The sequence below is a fragment of the Bos grunniens genome, chromosome 17, assembly GCF_055505025.1.
Source record: "Bos grunniens cultivar Pamir isolate PY7600 chromosome 17, Bosgru_T2T1.0, whole genome shotgun sequence".
Classification (NCBI taxonomy): Eukaryota; Metazoa; Chordata; class Mammalia; order Artiodactyla; family Bovidae; genus Bos; species Bos grunniens.
Genome location: NC_141181.1, coordinates 14818972 through 14841789, shown reverse-complemented (window position 1 = coordinate 14841789; position 22818 = coordinate 14818972). Strand labels below are relative to the sequence as shown.

Genomic DNA, 22818 nt, shown 5'->3' with positions numbered 1-22818 from the left:
CCTGTAGGGCCACCCAAGACGGACAGGTGATGGTGTAGACTTCTGACAAAACAGGTGCACAGGAGAAGGGAATGGCCAACCACTTCAGTATTCTTGCCTTGAGAACCCCACGAAAAGGCAAAATGATAGGACACTGAAAGGTGAACTCCCCAGGTCGGTAGGTGCCCGGTATGCTACTGGAGATCAGAGGAGAAACAACTCCAGAAAGAATGAAGAGATGGAACCAAAGCAAAAACAACACCCAGCTGTGGATGTGACTGGTGATGGAAGTAAAGTCCGATGCTATAAAGAGCAATATTGCATAGGAATCTGGAATGTTAGGTCGATGAATCAAGGCAAACTGGAAGTGGTCAAACCGGAGATGGCAAGGGTGAATATCAACATTTTAGGAACCAGTGAACTAAAATGGACTGGAATGGGTGGATTTAATGCAGATGACCATTATTTCTAATACTGTGGACAAGAATCCCTTAGAAGAAATTAAGTAGCCATCGTAGTTAACAAAAATGAGTCTGAAATGCAGTACTTGGATGCAGTCTCAAAAAGGACAGAATGATCTCTGTTTGTTTCCAAGGCAAACCACTCAATATCACAGTAATCCAAGTCTATGCCCCAACCAGTAATGCTGAAGGAGCTGAACTTGAACGGTTCTATGAAGACCTACAAGACCTTCTAGAACTAACACCCTAAAAAGATGTCCTTTTCATTGCAGGGGATTGGGATGCAAAAGTAGGAAGTCAAGAAACACCTGGAGTAACAGGCAAATTTGGCCTTGGAGTACAAAATGAAGCAGAGCAAAAGCTAACAGAGTTTTGCCAAGAGAACACACTGGTCATAGCAAACACCCTCTTCCAACAACACAAAAGAAGACTCTACACATAGACATCACTAGATGGTCAATACCGAAATCAGATTGACTATATGCTTTCCAGAGAAAGATGGAGAAGCTCTATACAGTCAGCAAAAAAAAAAAAAAAAAAAAAAAAAAACACCAGGAGCTGACTATGGCTCAGATCATGAACTCCTTATTGCCAAATTCAGACTTAAATTGAAGAAAGTACAGAAAACCACTAGATCATTCAGGTGTGACTTAAATCAAATCACTTACAATTATACAGTGGAAATGAGAAAGATTCAAGGGATTAGATCTGATAGAGTGCCTGAAGAACTATGGACAGAGGTTAGTGACATTGTACAGGAGGCAGGGATGAAGACCATCTCCAAGAAAAAGAAGTGCAAAAAGGCAAAATGGTTGTCTGAGGAGGCCTTACAAATAGTTGTGAAAAGAAGAGAAATGAAAGGCAAAGGAGAAAAGGAAAGCTATACCCATTTGAATGCAGAGTTCCAAAGAATAGCAAGAAGAGATGAGAAAGCCTTCCTCACTGATCAATGCAATGAAATAGAGGAAAACAATAGAATAGGAAAGACTAGAGATTTCTTCAAGGAAATTAGAGATACCAAGGCAATATTGCATGAAAAGATGGGCATGATAAAGGACAGAAATGGTATGGACCTAACAGAAGCAGAAGATATTAAGAAGAGGTGGCAAGAATACACAGAAGAACTGTACAAAAAAGATCCTCATGACCCAGATAATCAGGATGGTGTGATCACTCACAAAGAGCCAGACATGCTAGCGTGAGAAGCCAAATGGGCCTTAGGAAGCATCACTACGAACAAAGCTAGTGGAGGTGATGGAATTCCAGTAGAGCTACTTCAAATCATAAAAGATGATGCTGTGAAAGTGCTGTACTCAGTATGCCACCAAATTTGGAAAACTCAGCAGTGGCCACAGAACTAGAAAAGGGCAGTTTTCATTCCAATCCCAAAGAAAGGCAATGCCAAAGAATGCTCAAACTACCTCACAATTGCACTCATCTCACACGCTAGTAAAGTAATGCTCAAAATTCTCCAAGCCAGTGCTGTCAAAAAGTCTACAAACAATAAATGTTGGAGAGGGTGTGGAGAAAAAGGAACCCTCTTACACTGTTGGTGGTAATGCAAACTAGTACAGCCACTATAGAGAACAGTGTGGAGATTCCTTTAAAAACTGGAAATAGAACTGCCATACGACTCAATAATCCCACTGCTGGGCATACATACCGAGAAAACCAGAATTGAAAGAGACATGTGTACCCCAATATTCATCACAGCACTGTTTTCAATAGCCAGGACATGGAAGCAACCTAGATGTCCATTGGCAGACAAATGGATAAGAAAGCTGTGTTACATATACACAATGGAATACTACTCAGCTATAAAAAGAATGCATTTGAATCAGTTCTAATGAGGTGGACGAAATTGGAGCCTATTATACAGAGCAAAGTAAGTCAGAAAGAAAAACACCTATTAATACATATATATGGAATTTAGAAAGATAGTAACGATGACCGTATATGCAAGAGGGCAAAAGAGACACAGATGTAAAGAACAAACTTTTGGACTCTGTGGGAGAAGGCAAGGGTGGGATGATTTGAGAGAATAGCATTGAAACATGTATATTATCACATGTGAAATAGATCACCAGTCCAGGTTCCATGCATGAGATGGGGTGCTCAGGGCTGGTGCACTGGGGTGACCCTGAGGGATGGAATGGGGAGGAAGGTGGGAGGCGGGTTCAGGATGGGGAACACAAGTAGACCCATGGCTGATTCATGTCAATGTATGGCAAAAACCACCACAATATTGTAAAGTAATTAGCCTCCAATTAAAATAAATTCAAAAAAAGAAAAAAAATTCTCTAAGCCAGGCTTCAACAGTATATGAACTGTGAAATTCCAGATGTTCAAACTGGATTTAGAAAAGGCAGAGGAATCAGAGATCAAATTGCCAATATCCGCTGGATCACTGAAAAAGCAAAAGAGTTCCAGAAAAACATATACTTCTGCTTTATTGGCTATGCCAAAGCCTTTCACTGTGTGGATCACAATAAACTGTGGAAAATTCTTCAAGAGATGGGAATACCAGACCACTTGACCTGCCTCCTGAGAAATCTGTATGCAGGTCAGGAAGCAACAGTTAGAACTGGACATGGAACAACAGACTGGTTCCAAATCGGGAAAGGAGTATGTCAAGGCTGTATATTGTCACCCTGCTTATTTAACTTCTATGCAGAGTACATTATGAGAAATGCTGGGCTGGAGGAAGCACAAGCTGGAATCAAGATTGTCCAGAGAAGTATCAATAACCTCATATATGCAGATGACACCACCCTTATGGCAGAAAGCAAAGAAGGACTAAAGAGCCTCTTGACGAAAGTGAAAGAGGAGAGTGAAAAGGTTGGCTTAAAACTCAACATTCAGAAAATTAAGATCATGGTGTCTGGTCCCATCACTTCATGGCAGATAGATGGGGAAACAGGCTTTATTTTTTTGGGCTCCAAGATCACTGCAGATGGTGACTGCAGCCATGAAATTAAAAGATGCTTACTCCTTGGAAGAAAAGTTATAACCATCCTAGACAGCTTATTAAAAAGCAGAGTCATTACTTTGACAACAAAGGTCTATGTAGTCAAAGCTATGGTTTTTCCAGTAATCATGTACAGATGTGAAAGTTGGACTATAAGGAGAGCTGAGCGCCGAAGAATTGATGCTTTTGAACTATGGTGTTGGAGAAGTCTCTTGAGAGTCCCTTGGACTGCAAGGAAATTCAACCAGTCCATCCTAAAGGAAATCAGTCCTGAATATTCATTGAAAAGACTGATGCTGAAGCTGAAACTCCAATACTTTGGCCACCTGATGGGAAGAACTGACTCATTTGAAAAGACTCTGATGTTGGGAAAGATTGAAGGTGGGAGGAGAAGGGGACGACAGAGGATGAGATGGTTGGATGGAATCACCGACTCAATGGACATGAGTCTGAGCAAACTCCAGGAGTTGGTGATGGACAGGGAGGCCTGGTGTACTGCAGCCCATGGGGTTGCAAAGAGTTGGACATGACTGAGTGACTGAACTTAACTATCCCACTGCAGAGAGAGAAAATTATGTCAGCACTGTAAAGGCCCCCTGGTTTCCCTAAGGGACAGGGGCTGCTGAATGGGTGTCCAGTGGCCATATCTCACCTTATCACAGTAGGGCATGCAGTTCTTTGCAGTGACGACCATCTCAACTATGCCTCAGAGCTTCTACTTCTGCACCAGAGAAAGTGAACTAAGGGTCTTCACTGAATGTTCTCTATCTTTTTATACTGTTGTTAATGTATGGATTTCTATCAAGTTACTGATATTTTTTAAGTATCTAAAAATGAAAGTGTTGGTCACTCAGTCATGTTCAACTCTTACCCCATGAACTATAGCCCGCCAGGCTCCTCTGTCCATGGGATTCTCTGGGAAAGAATACTGGAGTGGGTTGCTAATCCCTTCTCTAGGGATTTACCCGATCCAGGGATCGAACCCAGGTCTCTTGCATTACAGGTGGGCTCTTTACTGCTTGAGCCACCAGGGGAGCTAAAGGCAGGATAAAAGAAAGGGAACAAAGAAGTTTCTTTGTTGGAATAAAAAGTGTGTGTCCTCAGTCACTGTAGTCATGTCTTACTCTTTGTGACCCTATGGACCTTAGCCCGCCAGGCTCCTCTGTCCATGGGATTCTCCAGGCAAGAATACTGGACTGGGTTGCCATGCCCTTCTCCAGGGGACCTTCTTGACCCAGGAATCAAACATGCGCTCTTGCACTGTAGGTGGAGACATACTAAACATGCTCTTTACCCTCTGAGCAATCTGGGAAGTCAGAATAATACATTAGTGCTTACATTTAAATGACATTAGAAAAAAATGTGTAAAAGAAACTCTGTGAAAGTATGCAAGGGTTATAATAGTTTCATGCTCCACTACAAAACTGCATACATTTTTGCAATAATTGTATGAAAATTCTTAAGGTATGAAATAAGAGGAAAAAACATTGGCTAGAAAGCAGCACCATTTTTGGAAATTGCCAAGTTGTATACAGATTTTAAACATTTTAACTTCATTTTTATTGATTTAAAATGGCCCACAATTACAATAAGATTCTAACAATGGTTTTTATTTCAGCCTTTGGTCATTGCCAACTTCAACTTTTTGTCATGCAACTAACAATTTGAAGATCATTAATCCCTTACCTAGGAATTCAAAGATGTAAATGTTTCCAGATAAATACATCATTGTTTATTACTGACAAAATCTCTGGAGTTAACATTCTCATAAAAAATGAAAGAAAGCCCACAATAAACATATGGCTAAATTATCAGCTATAACTTGTACAAAAATAATTTTGACAATGAACATAGATAAGACATTGGGCTTCTCTGGTGGCTCAGAAGATAAAGAATCTGCCTGCAATGCAGGAGATGTGGGTTCAGTCCCTGGGTTGGGAAGATCCCCTGGAGAAGGGAATGGCAACCCACTCTAGTATTCTTGCCTGGAGAATTTCATGGACAGAGGAGCCTGGCTGGCTATAGTCCATGGAGTTGAAAAAGAGTTGGACACAACTGAGCAACTAGCATTCTCATAGCTAGGCACTGGGTTTCAGAAATCACACATTTTAAACCAGGGAGTTTGGAAGTCTGAGGTGAAAGAGCTGACAAGCGTCTCCATGGCAGCAAAACACTGTTAGGGTCTTCTGTGCACCCCCTTATCAGGCTTGCACTTTGGATTGTAGTTGCTATTTAGATTTGGCATCTCCTTTTCTTTCATGCTTCCTGAGCTTGGCTCTTTGTAGATTTATAGGTCTAGCAATATCCTAGTCTTAGTGGCTCTGTCTTTGGTGCTATCTGGATCAGCATTTTTATTTTATTTATTTATGTATTTAAAAAATATTTACTTGGTTGCACCTGGGCTTAGTTGCGGTACGTGGGATCTAATTTCCTGACCAGAGATTGAACCTGGGTCCCCTGCGTTGGGAGCGCAGAGTCTTAGCCACTGAACCACCAGGTAAGTCCTTCAGTATTTCTAACAAGCAGTGTGGAGGAAGGTGGAGGTGAGGGAGAGGGTTTCTCCAAGGTAACGAGGTCAGTGAGGACAATCAGGCAGCAAAGGTCAATCATTCATGCAGACAAGAGCAGTTGTAGGCTGAGTGTAAAGAAAACGGGATTCTCCAAACTTCCCTCCTGTTTTACTGAAATTTCTATCTGTAGTTGCCCCAAGCTCCAGTTATTCCATCTGGTTTGTGATTCAGTTTTGTCCCTGGCTACAAATTTCTAACATTCCCATCTCAGTACCTTTTACAAGAATATCTATTGCTGACTCAGCTGTCTGACCACAGTCCAGCCTTCTAGAAACTGGGCAACGTATGATATCCAGTTGAGACTCCAGTCGCTGGCTATGCTCCCCAGACTGAGCTGCAGACAAGTCTAGTCATGCTAGAGTACAACAGAGCAATGTTTTCAAATCTGTGGATGACACAAAGCGAGGAGGGATGGCGAATGTGATGGAGTCTTTAAAAGGCTCTTGAGAGGTTGGAGATTTAACAGCTATGAGTTTGAATTCCAAATACCATCTCATTAATATAGATGATGGAAAAAATGGCTTGACTATTTTATGTGAAAATACCAGGGTGTTTTGGTTGATCTTAAGTTCAGTGTGACGTGACTTAGCTGCTCTAAAAGCTAATCTTCTTGTGGGCTGCATTAATAGGATTGTGTCCAAATCACGCCAGGCAATAATCTCCGTACACTCAGCTTCAACTGGTCAGGCAACAGCTGACTACTCTTGTTGTGACCTCCGTTCTATAAGGGGGTCATTACCAACCACAGATAATTCTAGGAAAGCAGACCAGGATGGGGAGATCTGGGCTGTCCACTGCACACGGAACTGTTCTGCCAACTGTTTAGCCTGAGCAGTGGCTCTCTATCTGTTAAAACTTAAAAAAAATTTTTTTTATTTTTTATTTATTTGGCTACACCACGTCTTAGTTGTGGCATGCTGGATCTAGTTCCCCGACCAAGGATTGAACCCGGGCCCCCTTGCATTGGGAGCTCAGAGTCCTAGCCACTGGACCACCAGTTTTAGGAAAGTCCCTAAAACTCTTTTGATTCATCAGAAAACTCAGCTGTCTTAGGCAAGAGGAGGGTCATAAATCCTAATGCTTTAGACAGGGCTGCCATTCAGATGAGATACACAGGTACAGTTCTGCTAGTTGTTTATCTCTGGCATCTGCTCTGATGCATTGGTTCCCATAGCATACTGGCTTTAAATATTTTGAATATCACCCCTGGAAACAGAAGAGCCTCAGAGAATCCAGGGCTAGGAATACAACTGAGCTTTAGGAAGGGCTAAGGCCAGGAAATGAAATGTCACTGGAAGGCTTGGCAGTCCTGGCTCTATCCTCCTCCGTCTGTTTCGTTCTTCTCTGTCTGCATGAGACAACTTTCTCCAGTCTCTCTAGTCTACTTGTCAGAAACTGGCTTTGTCTCCATCCCAGCTCCATGTTCCCAACAGAACTTGGCTTAGCATGGAATGCTTACCATCCCTATCAACTGTGGCCGAGTGCATGGAGTATCAACACATCAGACAAACATGGCTTCTAGAAACCCACGCCTACGGGAAATTCCCTGGTGGTCCAGTGGTTAGGACGCTGCACTTTCAGTGCCAACCCAGGTTTGATCCCTGTTTGGGAAACTGAGATTCCCCAAAGTCATGTGAAGCAGGCAAGAAATAAATAAATAAACCATCCTCTGTGAACTGAGATGGGGGTAAATAAGGTTATTCTGTGGCAGGCAAATACTCAAAACGTTTTGTATCACTTTTTAACTTACTTTGATGTGAAAGCCCTTTTGAAAAGTTGGAGAAACATGTTTTCCTCTACACAAACACACACACAACTTTGTTTATGCTTTCAAGAGATTTCTAGAACCTTGGAACACATTGATGAACCCCAAAATGAGATACCCTGGCCTGGAAATGAAATATTTAGGGAAAAAATATGAATGTCTTCCTCCAAATTGCTGGAGAATTGTTGGGGGAGGGAAATTATGTAAACCCGCCTGCCAATATAGGAGATGTAAGAGACACTTCGATCCCTGGGTGGGGAAGATCCCCTGGAGGAAGGCATGGCAGCCCCCTCCAGTATTCTTGCCTGGAGAGTCCCATGGTCAGAGGAGCCTTCTGGGCTACAGGTTGCAGACAGCACTGAGGTGACTTAGCAAGAGTGCACAGTGGAGAGCTTAAAATGCCATACAAACATGGAAATGTGGTTCCCTTTGGAGGTAATATACTGGGTGATTCTTTTTTGTGTGTTTCCCAATTATCCTGCCAGGAACATAATATGTTTCAGTTCAGTTCAGTTCAGTCACTCAGTCGTGTCCGACTCTTTGCAACCCCATGAATCACAGCACACCAGGCCTCCCTGTTCATCACCAACTCCCGGAGTTCACTCAAACTCACATCCATTGAGTCGGTGATGCCATCCAGCCATCTCATCCTCTGTCGTCCCCTTCTCCTCCTGCCCCCAATCCCTCCCAGAATCAGAGTCTTTTCCAATGAGTCAACTCTTCCCATGAGGTGGCCAAAGTATTGGAACTTCAGCTTCACCATCAGTCCTTCCAAAGAACACCCAGGACTGATCTCCTTTATAATGGACTGGTTGGATCTCCTGGCAGTCCAGGGGACTCACAACAGTCTTCTCCAACACCACAGTTCAAAAGCATCAATTCTTTGGTGCTCAGCTTTCTTCACAGTCCAACTCTCACATCCATACATGACTACTGGAAAAACCATAGCCCTGACTAGACGGATCTTTGTTGGCAAAGTAATGTCTCTGCTTTTGAATATGCTATCTAGGTTGGTCATAACTTTCCTTCCAAGGAGTAAGCATCTTTGAATTTCATGGCTGCAGTCACCATCTGCAGTAATTTTGGAGCCCAGAAAAATAGTCTGACACTGTTTCCACTGTTTCCCCGTCTATTTCCCACGAAGTGATGGGACCGGATGCCATGATCTTCGTTTTCTGAATGTTGAGCTTTAAGCCAACTTTTTCACTCTCCTCTTTCACTTTCATCAAGAGGCTTTTTAGTTCCTCTTCACTTTCTGCCATAAGGGTGGTGTCATCTGCATATCTGAGGTTATTGATATTTCTCCCAGCAATCTTGATTCCAGCTTGTGCTTCTTTCAGCCCAGGGTTTTTCACCATGTACTCTTCATATAAGTTAAATAAGCAGGGTGACAATATACAGCCTTGACGAACTCCTTTTCCTATTTGGAACCAGTCTGTTGTTCCATGTCCAGTTCTAACTCTTGCTTCCTGACCTGCATATAGGTTTCTCAAGAGGCAGGTCAGGTGGTCTGGTATTCCCATCTCTTTCAGAATTTTCCACAGTTGATTGTGATCCACACAGTCAAAGGCTTTGGCATAGTATGTTTAGTTTTTCTTTTTTTTTGATCTTTCGGCTGTGCCATAAAGCATGTGGGATCTTTGTTTCCTGATCAGGGATCAAACTTATGCCCCCTGCCTTGGTAGCAAGGAGTCTTAACCACTGGACCACCAGGGAAGTCTCTATATGGTTAGTTTTATAACCAGATAAAGCATTTTTTTAAAAGAAACAGAATCAAAATGTCAAATACTTCAGACAGAGTTGAGAATAGTGGGTAAAACTGATAAGAACACAGATTTTAACCCAATAGTACTGGTTGCCTTAAAAGTAATCACAATGTCCCTGAATCTAGCCTTTCCCCTCTTATAATCTGAAGCCAGAGTATGTCTTTAACTTGTGTTAAAACATAAGTCAAAGTATGTCTGTCTGCTCAGCATCCAACGATGGTTCCCCCACCAGTTCAAAGACTCAGAATCCTTGAGTCTGCCTACAGGCCCCATGTGATCTGGCCCCTGTAATGCCCCCACTTCATCTCTTACAACTGTCCCTCCAGCTCATTCTGATTCCTCTGCTCCTCAAATTTCATCACCCCCTGAAGTGTCTGCAAATGACATGTTCCCAGGTCCACACCATTTTAAACTGCACACCCCTTCACCACTCTCACTGTCCATGGCCCTTACCCTACCCACTTTATTTCTTTCTTAAAAAAGATTAATTTTTTACTAAAGCACGCCTCCCAGGTGCTCACTGGTAAAGAATCCGCCTGCCAATGTAGGAGATGAGGGTTTGACCCCTAGGTCAGGAAGATCCCTTGAAGAAGGAAATTGCAACCCAGGTCTCCAGTATTCTTGCCTGGAGAATCTCATGGACAGAGAAGTATAGTCCACGGGGTCACAGTCAGACCTGACTTAGCGACTGAACCACTAGCACCTCAGCTGACTTACAAAGAAATGGTTTCAGGTGTACGGCAAAGTGATTCAGTTTATATCTCTATAGATATATAAACACACAGATATATTCAGAGATGTGTCTTTTTCAGGTTCTCTTCCATTATAGGCTATCACAAGATACTGAAGATGTGGTATTTATGTACAATGGACTTGTGTGTGCGTTCAGAGTTGCTTCAATCATGTCGACTCTGCAACCCTGTGGACCGCAGCCCACCAGGCTCAGTCCATGGGATTCTGGAGTGGGTTGCCATATGCCCTTCTCCAGGGGATCTTCCCAACCCAGGGAGTGAACCCAGGTCTCCTGTGCCTCCTGCACTGAAGGCAGATTCTTTACCAAATGAACCACCAAGGAAGCCCCGCAATGGACCTACTCACTTTCTTTTTCTCCTAGGAGTTATCACCTTCTATAATATTCTGTAAAATTTTTACCTTCTGTTGCTCCTCATTTGAATATAAGCTCCTTGAAGACAGAGGATTTTGGTGTTTATTAATTTTTTTTCTTTTTTTGGTTTGCTCAATCCCAAGCACCCAGAACAGTGCCTGGCCAGCAGTGATACTCAATAGACACCTGTTAGAGGAAGGCAGGGAAGGAGGAGTGAAAAAGGACTTGTGGTGGTCAAGCAGAGACACAGTGGGTTTCTCAGGAGGAATTCCTGATATGGAGGAGAAGCTTGGACAACCTGGAAGTTTCACTACAAATGTGAGATTCCATATGATCCAACTCTTCCCTTCTGCCACCACAACCAGATTTTTACTGAGATTACTTGCCATGTGTCTTAGACAGGAATCCTCTGGATACAAGGAAGAGAAACCACTCAGGTTATAATATGTATTAATAGAAAAAAGGAAAGTTTTAATTTAACACATAAAATCTAATGAATTCCAAGGGCAAGAACTCCAGGGTGGCCCTGGAGAAGCTGAAACCAGAATTCTCTCTCCCTTTCTGGTACTTCTGAGGGAGATTTAATCTCTCCCTCAATAGACATCTCATTTCTCCTTCCTGGAGAGCAGCTAGACCTCCCAGCTTCAGGAACCTTTAACTAATTAAAGTCTCAGTCTCCAATCCAAATTCTTCAAGAGTGAATCTGATTGGCTTATCAATTGTTATCCCATACATCAAGTGGTACCATCAGCTGTCATCACAGGCAAGAGCATCAGAGAGTGCAACCACAGCCAAAGAATCTACCCTGGTGGGCTTGGGAAGGGAGGCAGTTCTCAGAGAAGAAGCACAAGAGCTGAACAGGCAAATTGGCCAGCACTCCAAGGCACCACCCCACTGGAATCTAACTGCACTAACATTCTCAACAATCTAATTTCATTTCCCCAGCAATTTCCTGTCTGGAAGAGGTTGCTGATTTCTTTGAAGCTAAAATCGGCACATCCTTCACTTATAAAAATAATAAACAGCTTTCTGAGAAACTTCTGAGGACATTTTTCTACCACCTGGAAAAGCACAATGAGAGGACTCATCCCTAGAATAAGAGTAGCAGAGACTTTACCCTGAAAGAGAGCTGCAACCTGCCACAAAGTTCTGCACCATGAACACAGATGTATATATAACTGCTTTTCATAAGCTTTTTCTAAAAAAAAAACCAAATGAAGGCAATAACACAAATACAGAAATATGCACAAATCACAAGTGTTCAGCTGAATGAATTTCCAACAGTAAACACACTCTTGAAGCCAGCACCCAAATCGAGAAATCAACATTATCACCCAACTTCCCACTGCCCCTCACACACACTATTTCCTGACTTCCATAGTTTAGTTTTGCCTAAGTTTATAGCCTCTGGCCCCTTTTTTTTCCCTACTGGATTGGCTATCTTGTTCTATTTTTAAAGCAACTTTATTGAAGTATGATTGACATGCAATTCACTGGACATATTGAAAGTGTATGGGTTGACAAATTTAGATCTATGTACACATCAAGAAACCATCACCACAGTCAATCCCGCCCAGCTCCAGATAACCACTGATTCATCTATGGTAGGATCAATGATGTCATTATCATCTGTTTATATTTCTAGAATTTTCTATAAATAAAATCACATTCAATTCAGTTCAATTCCTCAGTCGTGTCCTATTCTTTGCAACCCCATGGACTGCAGTACACCAGGCCTCCCTGTCCATCACCAACTCCTGGAGTTTACTCAAATTCATGTCCATTGAGTTGGTGATTCCATCCAACCATCTCATCCTCTGTCGTCCCCTTCTCCTCCCACCTTCAATCTTTCCCAACATCAGAGTCTTTTCAAATGAGTCAGTTTTTCACATCAGGAGGGCAAAGTATTGGAGTTTCAGCTTCAGCATCAGTTCTACCAAAGAATATTCAGGGCTGATTTCCTTTAGGATGGACTGGTTGAATTTCCTTGAAGTCCAAGGGACTCTCAAGAGTCTTCTCCAACACCACAGTTCAAAAGCATCAATTCTTCAGCTTTCAGCTCTCTTTATAGTCCAACTCTCACATCTGTACCTGACTACTGGAAAAACCATAGCTTTGACTAGACGGACCTTTATTGTCAAACTAATGTCTCTGCTTTTTAATATGCTGTCTAGGTTGGTGAACTGAACTGAACTAGGTTGGTCAAGACTTTCCTTCCAAGGAGTAAGCGTCTTTTTTAATTTCATGACTGCAGTCACAATCTGCAGTGATTCTGGAGCCCAAGAAAATAAAGTCTGCCACTGTTTCCACATCTATTTGCCATGATGTGATGGGACCGGACACCATGATCTTGATTTTCTGAATGTTGAGTTTTAAGCCAGTCTTTTCACTCTCCTCTTTCACTTTTATCAAGAGGCTCTTTAGTTCTTCTTTGCTTTCTGCCATAAGGGTGGTGTCATCTGCATATTTGAGGTTATTGATATTTCTCCCGGCAATCTTGATTCCAGCTTGTGCTTCATCCAGCCTGGCATTTCACATGATGTACATACACTTTTATTTGGCTCTCACTTTTTTTACTCAGAATAATTATGCTGAGATTCATCCACGTCATTACACATATCACTAGTCCATCCCTTTCTACTGCTAAGTAGTAACTCAATGTACAGATACATGACATCCAGAAGGCAATGGCACCCCACTCCAGTACTCTTGCCTGGAAAATCCCGTGGACAGAGGAGCCTGGTAGGCTGCAGTCCACGGGGTCGCAAAGAGTCGGACACGACTGAGTGACTTCACTTTCACTTTTCACTTTCATGCATTGGAGAAGGAAATGGCAATCCACTCCAGTGTTCTTGCCTGGAGAATCCCAGGGACGGTGGAGCCTGATGGGCTGCCATCTATGGGGTCGCACAGAGTCGGACACGACTGAAGTGACTTAGCAGCAGCAGCAGCAGCAACCATTAAGGCATGCTAAGTAGTAACCCACTGTACAGATATATGACATCCATTAACCATTAAGGCATTCAAGTAGTTTCCAGTTTGGGGCTATTTAAAATAAAGGGGCTAAGAACATTGGCACAAAAGAGTTTGAGTGAACATATTATTTCATTTATCTCAGGTATTTAGGAGTGGAATGTCTGGGTCATATGTTATGTGTATGCTTAACTTTATAAGAAACTGCCAAAATGTCTTCCATTTTACATTCTCATAAGCTGTGTATGAGAGTATCAGTTGTTCAGTCATCTCAACTCTTCAAATTTTGTTGTTGCTGTTCAGTTGCTCAATCATGTCTGACTTTTTGTGACCCCATGGACTGCAGCATGCCAGGCTTCCCCATCCTTCACCATCTCCCAGAGTTTACTCAAACTCATGTCCATTGAGTCAGTGATGCCATCCAACCATCTTGTCCTCTGTTGTCCCCTTCTCTTCCTGCCTTTAATCTTTCCCAGCATCAGGGTCTCTTCTAATGAGTCAACTCTTCACAACAGGTGGCCAAAATATTGGAGCTTCAGCTTCAGCATCAGTCCTTTTAATGCATAGCAATCACAGAAAACTAACCAAACTGATTACATGGATCAAAGCCTTGTCTCACTCAACAAAACTATGAAGTATGCCATGTGGGGCCACCCAAGACAGACTGGTCATGGTGGAAAGTTCTAACAAAATGTGGTCCACTGGAGAAGGGAATGGCAAACCACTTCAGTATTCTTGCCTGGAGAAACCCATAAACAGTATGAAAAGGCAAAAAGATAGGACAGTGAAAGATAAACTCTCCAGGTCAGTATGGGCCTATATGCTACTGGAGAAGAGTGCAGAAATAACTCCAGAAAGAATAAAGAGTCAGAGCCAAACCAAAAACAATACCCAGTTGTAGATGTGACTGGTGATGAAAGTAAAGTCCAATGCTATAAAGAACAATATTGCGTAGGAACCTGGAATGTTAGGTCCATTGTCAAACAGGAGATGGTAAGAGTGAAAATTGACATTTTAGGAATCAATGAAGCAAAATGGACTGGAATGGGCGAATTTAATTAATATGACCATTATATCTACTACCGTGGGCAAGAATCACTTAGAAGAAATGGAGTAGCCACCATAGTCAACAAAAGACTTTGAAATGCACTACTTGGGTGCAATCTGAAAAACGACAGAATGATCTCTGTTCATTTCCAAGGCAAACTATTCAATATCACAGTAATTCAAGTCTATGCCCCAACCACTAATTCCAAGGAAGCTAAAGTTGAACAGTTTTATGGTGACCTACAAGACCTAGAACTAACACCAAAAAAAAAAAAAAATGTCCTTTTCATCATAGGGGACTGGAAACCAAAAGAAGGAAGTCAAGAGATACCTGGAGTAACAGGCAAGTTTGACCTTGGAGTACAAAATGAAGCAGGGCAAAGGCTAATAGAGTTTGGCTAAGAGAATGCACTGGTCATAGCAAACACCCTCTTCCAACAACACAAGAGACAACTCTACACATGGACATCACCAGATGGTCAATACTGAAATCAGACTGACTATATTCTTTGCAGCTGAAGATGGAGAAACTCTATACAATTAGCAAAAACAAGACCAGGAGTTGACTGTGGCTCAGATCATGAACTCAGACTGAAATTGAAGAAAGTAGGGAAAACCACTAGATCATTCAGGTATGACTTAAATTAAATCACTTACGATTATACAGTGGAAGTGAGAAAGATTCAAGGGATTAGATCTGATACAGTGCCTGAAGAACTATGGACGGAGGTTAGTGACATTGTACAGGAGGCAGGGATCAAGACTATCCCCAAGAAAAAGAAGTGCTAAAAGGTAAAATGTTTGCCTGAGGAGGCCTTACAAAGAGGTGAGAAGAGAAGAGAAGCTAGAGGCAAAGGAGAACGGTAAGATATACCCATCTGAATGAACAGTTCCAAAGAATAGCAAGAAGAGATGAGAAAGCCTTCTTCAGTGATCAATGCAAAGAAATAGAGAGGGAAAAAAATAGAATGGAAAAGACTAGAGATCTCTTCAAGAAAATTAGAGCTACTAAGGCAACATTTCATGCAAAGATGGGCACAATAAAGGACAGAAATGGTATGGACCTAACAAAAGCAAAGGATATTAAGAAGAGGTGGCAAGAATATACAGAAAACTATACAAAAAAGATCTTCATGACCCAGATAACCACCATGGTGTGATCACTCATGTAGAGCCAGACATGCTAGAATGTGAAACCAAATGGGCCTTAGGAAGCACCACTATGAAAAAAGCTAGTGGAGGTGATGGAATTCCAGTTGAGCTATTTCAAATCCTAAAAGATGATGCTGTGAAAGTGCTGCACTCAATATGCCAGCAAATTTGGAAAACTCAGCAGTGGCCACAAGACTGGAAAGGTCAGTTTTCATTCCAATACAAAAGAAGACAATGCCAAAGAATATTCAAACTATCACACAATTGCACTCATTTTACACGCTAGCAAAGTAATGCTCAAAATTCTCCAAGCCAGGCTTCAACAGGACATGAACCATGAACTTCTAGATGTTCAATCTGGATTTATAAAAGGCAGAGGAACTAGAAATCAAATTGCCAACATCCATTGGATCATTGAAAAAGCAGGAGAATTCCAGAGAAACATCTATTTCTGCTTTATTGACTACGCCAAACCTTTGACTATGTGGATCACAACAAACTGTGGAAAATTCATTAAGAGACAGAAATACCAGACCACCTTATCTGCCTCCTGAGAAATCTGTATGACAGTCAAGAAGCAACAGTTAGAACCAGATGTGGAACAATAGACTGGTTCCAAATCAGGAAAGGATTACGTCAAGGCTGTATATTGTCACCATGCTTATTTAACTTATATGCAGAGTACATCATGCATAATTCTGGGCTGGATGAAGCACAAGGAGGAATCAAGACTACCAGGAGAAATATCAATAACCTCAGATAAACAGATGATACCATCCTTATGGTAGAAAGTGAAGAGGAACTAAATAGCTTCTTGATGAAAGTGAAAGAGGAGAGTGAAAAAGCTGGCTTAAACTCAACATTCAAAAAACGAAGATCATGGCATCCAGTACCATCAAATCATGGCAAATAGATGGGGAAACAATGCAAACAGTGACAGACTTTTTTCCTTGGGCTCCAAAATCACTGCAGATGGTGACTTCAGCCATGACATTAGAAGACGCTTGCTGCTTGGAAGAAAGCTATGACAAACCTAGATAGCATATTAAAAATCAGAGACATTACTTTGCCAACAAAGGTTCATCTAGTCAAGGCTATGATTTTTCCAGTAGTCATGTATGGATGTGAGAGCTGGACCATAAAGAAGGCTGACTGCCAAAGAATTGATGCTTTTGAACTGTAGTGTTGGAGAAGACCCTTGACAGCTCCTTGGACTGCAAGGAGATCAAACCTGTCAATCCAATCAAAGTATTCCTAAAGGAAATCAGTCCTGAATATTCATTGGAGGGACTGATGCTGAAGATGAAGCTCCAATACCTTGGCCGCTTGATGCGAAGAACTGACTTATTGGAAAAGACCCTGATGCTTGGAAAGATTGAAGGCAGGAGGAAAAGGGAGGGAATGACAGAAGATGAGATGGTTGGATTGCATCACTGACTCCATGGACATGAGTTTGAGCAAGCTCCAGGAGTTGTTGGTGGACAGGGAAGCCTGGTGTGCTGCAGTCCATAAGGTTACAAAGAGTTGGACAAGACTGAGCAACTGAACTGAACTGAATTGAATGAATATTGAAGGTATATTGAATGAATATTGAATGAATATTGAAGGTATATCAAACCAATCCTAAAAGAGATTGACTGGTTTGATATCCTTGCATAACAAGGGATTCTCAAGAGTCTTTTCCAGCATCACAGTTCAAAGCATCAGTTCTTCAGCATTCAGCCTTCTTTATGGTCCAACACTAACATCTATACATGACTACTGGAAAAACCATAGCTTTGAGTGTTCAGATCTTTGTCAGCAAAGTAATGTCTCCACTTTTTAATATGCTGTCTAAGTGTGTCATAGTTTTTCTTCCAAGGAGCAAGCGTCTTTTAATTTTGTGGCTGCAGTCACCATTTGCAGTGATTTTGGAGCCCAAGAAAGTAAATTATGTCACTCTTTCCATTGTTTCCCCATCTAGTTTCCATGTAGTGATGGGACCAGATGCCATGATCTCCTTTTTTTGAATGTTTTCAATTTTAAGTGTTCTGATATGTGTGTCCATGGGGCTTCAAAGCACCAGACTCAGTGACTGAGCACAATAGATGTGTAGTGGTATCTAATTGTGATATTGTGTGATTTGCAAATATTTCCTCCCCCAGCTTGTGGCTTGTCTTTTCATTCTCTCAATGGTATCTTTCAAAGAGCAGGCATTCTTAATTTTGATAAAAGACCAATTTATCATTTTTTTTTTCCTTTTTGGATCATGCTTTGAGCATCATATCTAAGAGATCTTTGCATAACTCAGTCACACAGATTTTCTCCAGAAGAGAAAATCTTTATGCTTTTTCCAGAAGTTTTCTTTTTATTGGGTTCTACTTTAATTATTTATAATCTATTGTGAGGTATATCTGCACATGTGCTGCAAGGTATGGTTTGAATTTGTTGTTGTTGTTCTTGCATTTTGGTATCCAATTGCTTTAGCATCAATGATTGAAAAGACTATTCTTTCTTGTTTGCACCTTTGTCAAAAATCAATTGACCATGTGTGTGTGAGTCTATTTCCGGACTGTTTTCTGTCCCATTAATCCATTTGCCTATCTTTTTTCTTTTCTCTTCCATTATAGTTTATTGTAAGATATTGAATATAGCTCCCTGTGTGATAACCTTGTTGCTCATTTTATATATAGTAATTTGTATCTGCTAATCCCAAACTCCTAATTTATCCTTTACCCCAACTTCCCGATTGGTAACTATGTTTGTTTTCTATGTCTGTGAATCTGTTTCTGTTTTGTATATAAGTTCATTTGTATCATTTTTTTAGATTCCATATATAAGCGATATCACAGGATATTTGTCTTTGTCTCACATAATTCACTGTGTGATAATTCCCTAGTCCACTCATGTTGGTGCAAATGGCATTGGTTCATTCTTTTTTGTGGTTGAGTAATATTCCACTGTGTGTGTGTGTGTGTGTGTGTGTGTGTGTGTGTGTAACAGATCTTCTTTATCCATTCATCTGTCGATGGACATTTAGGTTGCTTCCATGCCTTGGCCATTGTAAAGGCACTGCTATGAATATTGGGGCACATGTATCTTTTCAAATTAAGAGTTTTCATCATTTCTACATTCATGTCTAAGAGTGGGATTATTGGATCATATGGTAACTCTAGTTCCAATTTTTTCACATTTTTCTATCTTGATGCCAGTACTATCAAAGACAGTACTGCTGCTGCTGCTGCTGCTAAGTCGCTTCAGTCGTGTCTGACACTGTGCGACCCCATAGATGGCAGCCCACCAGGCTTCCCCGTCCCTGGGATTCTCCAGGCAAGAACACTGGAGTGGGCTGCCATTTCCTTCTCCAATGCGTGAAAGTGAAAAGTGAAAGTGAAGTCCCTCAGTTGTGTCTGACCCTTAGCAACCCCATGGACTGCAGCCTACCAGGCTCCTCTGTCCATGGGACTTTCCAGGCAAGAGTACTGGAGTGGGGTGCCACTGCCTTCTCCAAAAGACAGTACTACACTGTCTTTATAAGGTGGGTTTCTATGTCTTGGAGTCAAGTAGCATAAATTCTCTAACTTTGCCCCTTTCCAAAGTTGTAGCTACTTAGGTCCTTTGCATTTCCATATGATTTTCAGAATCAGCTTATCAATTTTGGAAAAAATGCTTGCTGAGGTAGTGATTGGAATTGTGTTAAATTTACAGATTGTTCTGGGAGAAAACTGACAAGTTAATAATATTGACTTTCTATCCATGAACTAAGTATATCTTACTTGGGTCTTTAATTTCTCTCAGTGATGCTATGTCTCGAATCTATGGGTTTACAGTTGCAACAAATTTGGATAATTTTTGGCCATTATCTTGTCAAGTATTCTTCAATGCTTCCCACTTTGGAGACTCCAATTATATGCATATAGATTCTTTGAGCCGGTCCCATTTTCACTAATGCTCTGTGCATTTTTTTCAATCTTTTTTTTCTTTCTCTGTTCCTATTTCTCTATGTCTAAATTCACTAAAACTTTCTTCTGTGATGTCTTATCTGCTATTAATTGCATGTAGTATGTTTTTCCTCTCAGTCATTATAATTTTCATCTATAAAAGTTTGATTTAGGTCTTTTTAATATCTTCCATGTCTCTACATAACATGTTAAATCACTGCTCTAGCTTACTGAACATATGATATACAGCTGTAACACCTTTTATAAGTTTGTCAAATAATTTTACCATCTATATCACTACTCGGAGAAGGCAATGGCAACCCACTCCAGTACTTTTGCCTGGAAAATCCCATGGATGAAGGAGCCTGGTAGCCTGTAGTCCATGGGGTTGTGAAGAGTCGGACACAACTGAGCGACTTCACTTTCACTTTTCACTTTCACGCATTGGAGAAGGAAATGGCAACCCACTCCAGTGTTCTTGCCTGGAGAATCCCAGGGATGGGGGAGCCTGGGAAGTGACTTAGCAGCAGCAGCATATCACTACTGGATTGGCTTCAGCTGAGTTTTCTCCTCATTTGTGAGTCATATTTACCTGTTTCTTTGTAATGTCTGATCAATGTAAAATCCAGAATTTTTGATTATCAAATCACATGTTATAAACAGTGAAAGAAGCATGCACTTAAGGCACACTAATCAGACTTTGACAAATTTTACAAAAATATGTGATATATGTTTATACTAAAATGATATTATCTTTAGATTTAGGACAGCAGTCAGTTAATATTTTTAGCAGATTAAAAGTATATTAAATAGTGGTACAAGTTGTAAATGGGGAAAACTGTGGGCACAACTGTAGAAAACGAGTTGGTGTTAGATATTTTTGCTTTCCTATGAATATACCGAGCTGTGATTTAGGACAGAGTTAAGTTTATTGGGAGCAGTTTGAACCTATGGGATCTTGCTATCAAGTACTCTCAGGCAGAGTCACAGCAGCATTTAGTCTAGAGATAATTTTTCCCCACGCCTGAGACAAAAATCCTATAGTACTTTGTGAATTATGATGTTTTTGACTCTGCCTGGGAGAACAGGAACTGTTTCCACCTGGACGGTTCCCTGGCGATTATCCCCTACAGTCCCTTCCGGTGACTCTGGCCCTAGTGCTGGGTGGTTTCTTCACCTGCATCTGCGAATCCATATTCATCTGAGATGTTTGGGGACGCCCCGAGTGGGGATCTTGAGTGCTCTCTCTGTGTAGCTCTTTCCTATCTGGTGTAGTGTCTTGTGGCTTCAAACCACAGTTCAGTTCAGTTCAGTTCAGTCGCTCAGTTGTGTTTGACTCTTTGCGACCCCATGAATCACAGCACACCAGGCTTCCCTGTTCATCACCAACTCTCAGAGTTCACTTAAACTCACGTCCATCGAGTTGGTGATGCCATCCAGCCATCTTGTCCTCTGTCGTCCCCTTCTCCTCCTGCCCCCAATCTTTCCCAGCATCAGAGTCTTTTCAAATGAGTCAACTCTTTGCATGAGGTGGCCAAAGTATTGGAGTTTCAGCTTCAGCATCAGTCCTTCCAATGAACACGCAGGACTGATCTCCTTTAGGATGGACTGGTTGGATCTCCTGGCAGTCCAAGGGACTCTCAAGAGTCTTCTCCAACACCACAGTTCAAAAGCATCAATTCTTAGGTGCTCAGCTTTCTTCACAGTCCAACTCTCACATCCATACATGAACACTGGAAAAACCACAGCCTTGACTAGACGGACCTTTGTTGGCAAAGTAATATCTCTGCTTTTGAATACGCTATCTAGGTTGGTCATAACTTTCCTTCCAAGGAGTAAGCATCTTAATTTCATGGCTGCAATTACCATCTGCAGTGATTTTGGAGCCCCCCAAAATAAAGTCTGACACTGTTTCCACTGTTTCCCCATCTATTTCCCATGAAGTGATGGGACCAGATGCCATGATCTTCGTTTTCTGAATGTTGAGTTTTAAGCCAACTTCCAGATCCATCTCCTCAACTCAGAGGACTCCAAGCGCCCTGTGCTGTGGCCTAGAAAGTAAGGCAGTAAACCAGGATGACTGCCGTGCTCACCTTGTTTGTTTCATATATTTTGTACCTTTTTATAAAGTTGTCTCAGCAGGGTGGGGAACTCTATCCTCTTTTACTCCACCTTGGTTGAAAGCTGAAGTCTTGGATTGTTTGTCATCTTATTGATTCTGAGGCACGTGTGCGCACTTAGCTGCGCAGTTGTGTCTGACTCCTTGCAATCCCCTGCACAGTATACCACCAGGCTCCTCTGTCCAAGGGATTCTCCAGACAAGAATACTGGACTGGGTTGCCATTTCCTCCTCCAGGGGATCTTCCCAACCCAGTAGTCCAACTCACATTTCCTGTGTCCCCTGTATTGCAAGCGGATTCTTTACCTGCTGTGCCATTGAGGAAACCCCTATTGATTCTAGGATTATTTATATATTCCAACTACAAGCCCTTCAAAGAATACAGGAATTAAAATATCTTCTTCCAGTCCATGACTTGTTTGATGAAGACATGTTGTCAATTTTAACACTGCCCGATATATTGCTCTTTAAACTCTAAGGTTAGTGCTTTCTGTGTCTGTTTACTTTTCCCAAAGTTAAGAAGATAGTTCTCTGTGTTCTTGTTTTGAAATGTCCTAGTATTTTTTTTTATTTCAATTTTAAAATCTATAATGCATTTGGCATTGATTTTTGCATATGTTGTGAGATAGGAAGCAAGACTCTTTTTTTTTTTTTTTTTTTTTAAAGTGAGTATCCAATGTACCCAGAACCACTTACTGAAAAGTCCATCATTTCCTCACTGTAGTGCAGTGTCAATTCTGTCACGCATTTAATGACCACACACGCGCAGGTCTGTTTCTTGGTTCTCTGTACATACAGATTTAACCTTGGTCTGGTAAACAGCATTGAGATGAAGCAGTCATCTCATAATTTTCAGTTTAAAAGAAGACTGAGTTAGTTTTTCTCCTTTTTTAAAAGAAATTTTGTTTTGTTTTGTTTTATGCCTGGACAGGGACTTGAACCCTGGGCCCTCAGATTAAAAGTCTGATGCTCTACCAACTAAGCTATCCAGGC

General features: G+C 41.5%; 1 non-coding gene across 1 annotated transcript; it reads right to left on the bottom strand.

The window, feature by feature from the left end:
- Positions 1–22745: 22745 nt before the first annotated feature.
- On the bottom strand, positions 22746–22818 carry TRNAK-UUU (transfer RNA lysine (anticodon UUU)). Its single transcript has one exon. It is a non-coding gene; the product is annotated as a tRNA-Lys (tRNA).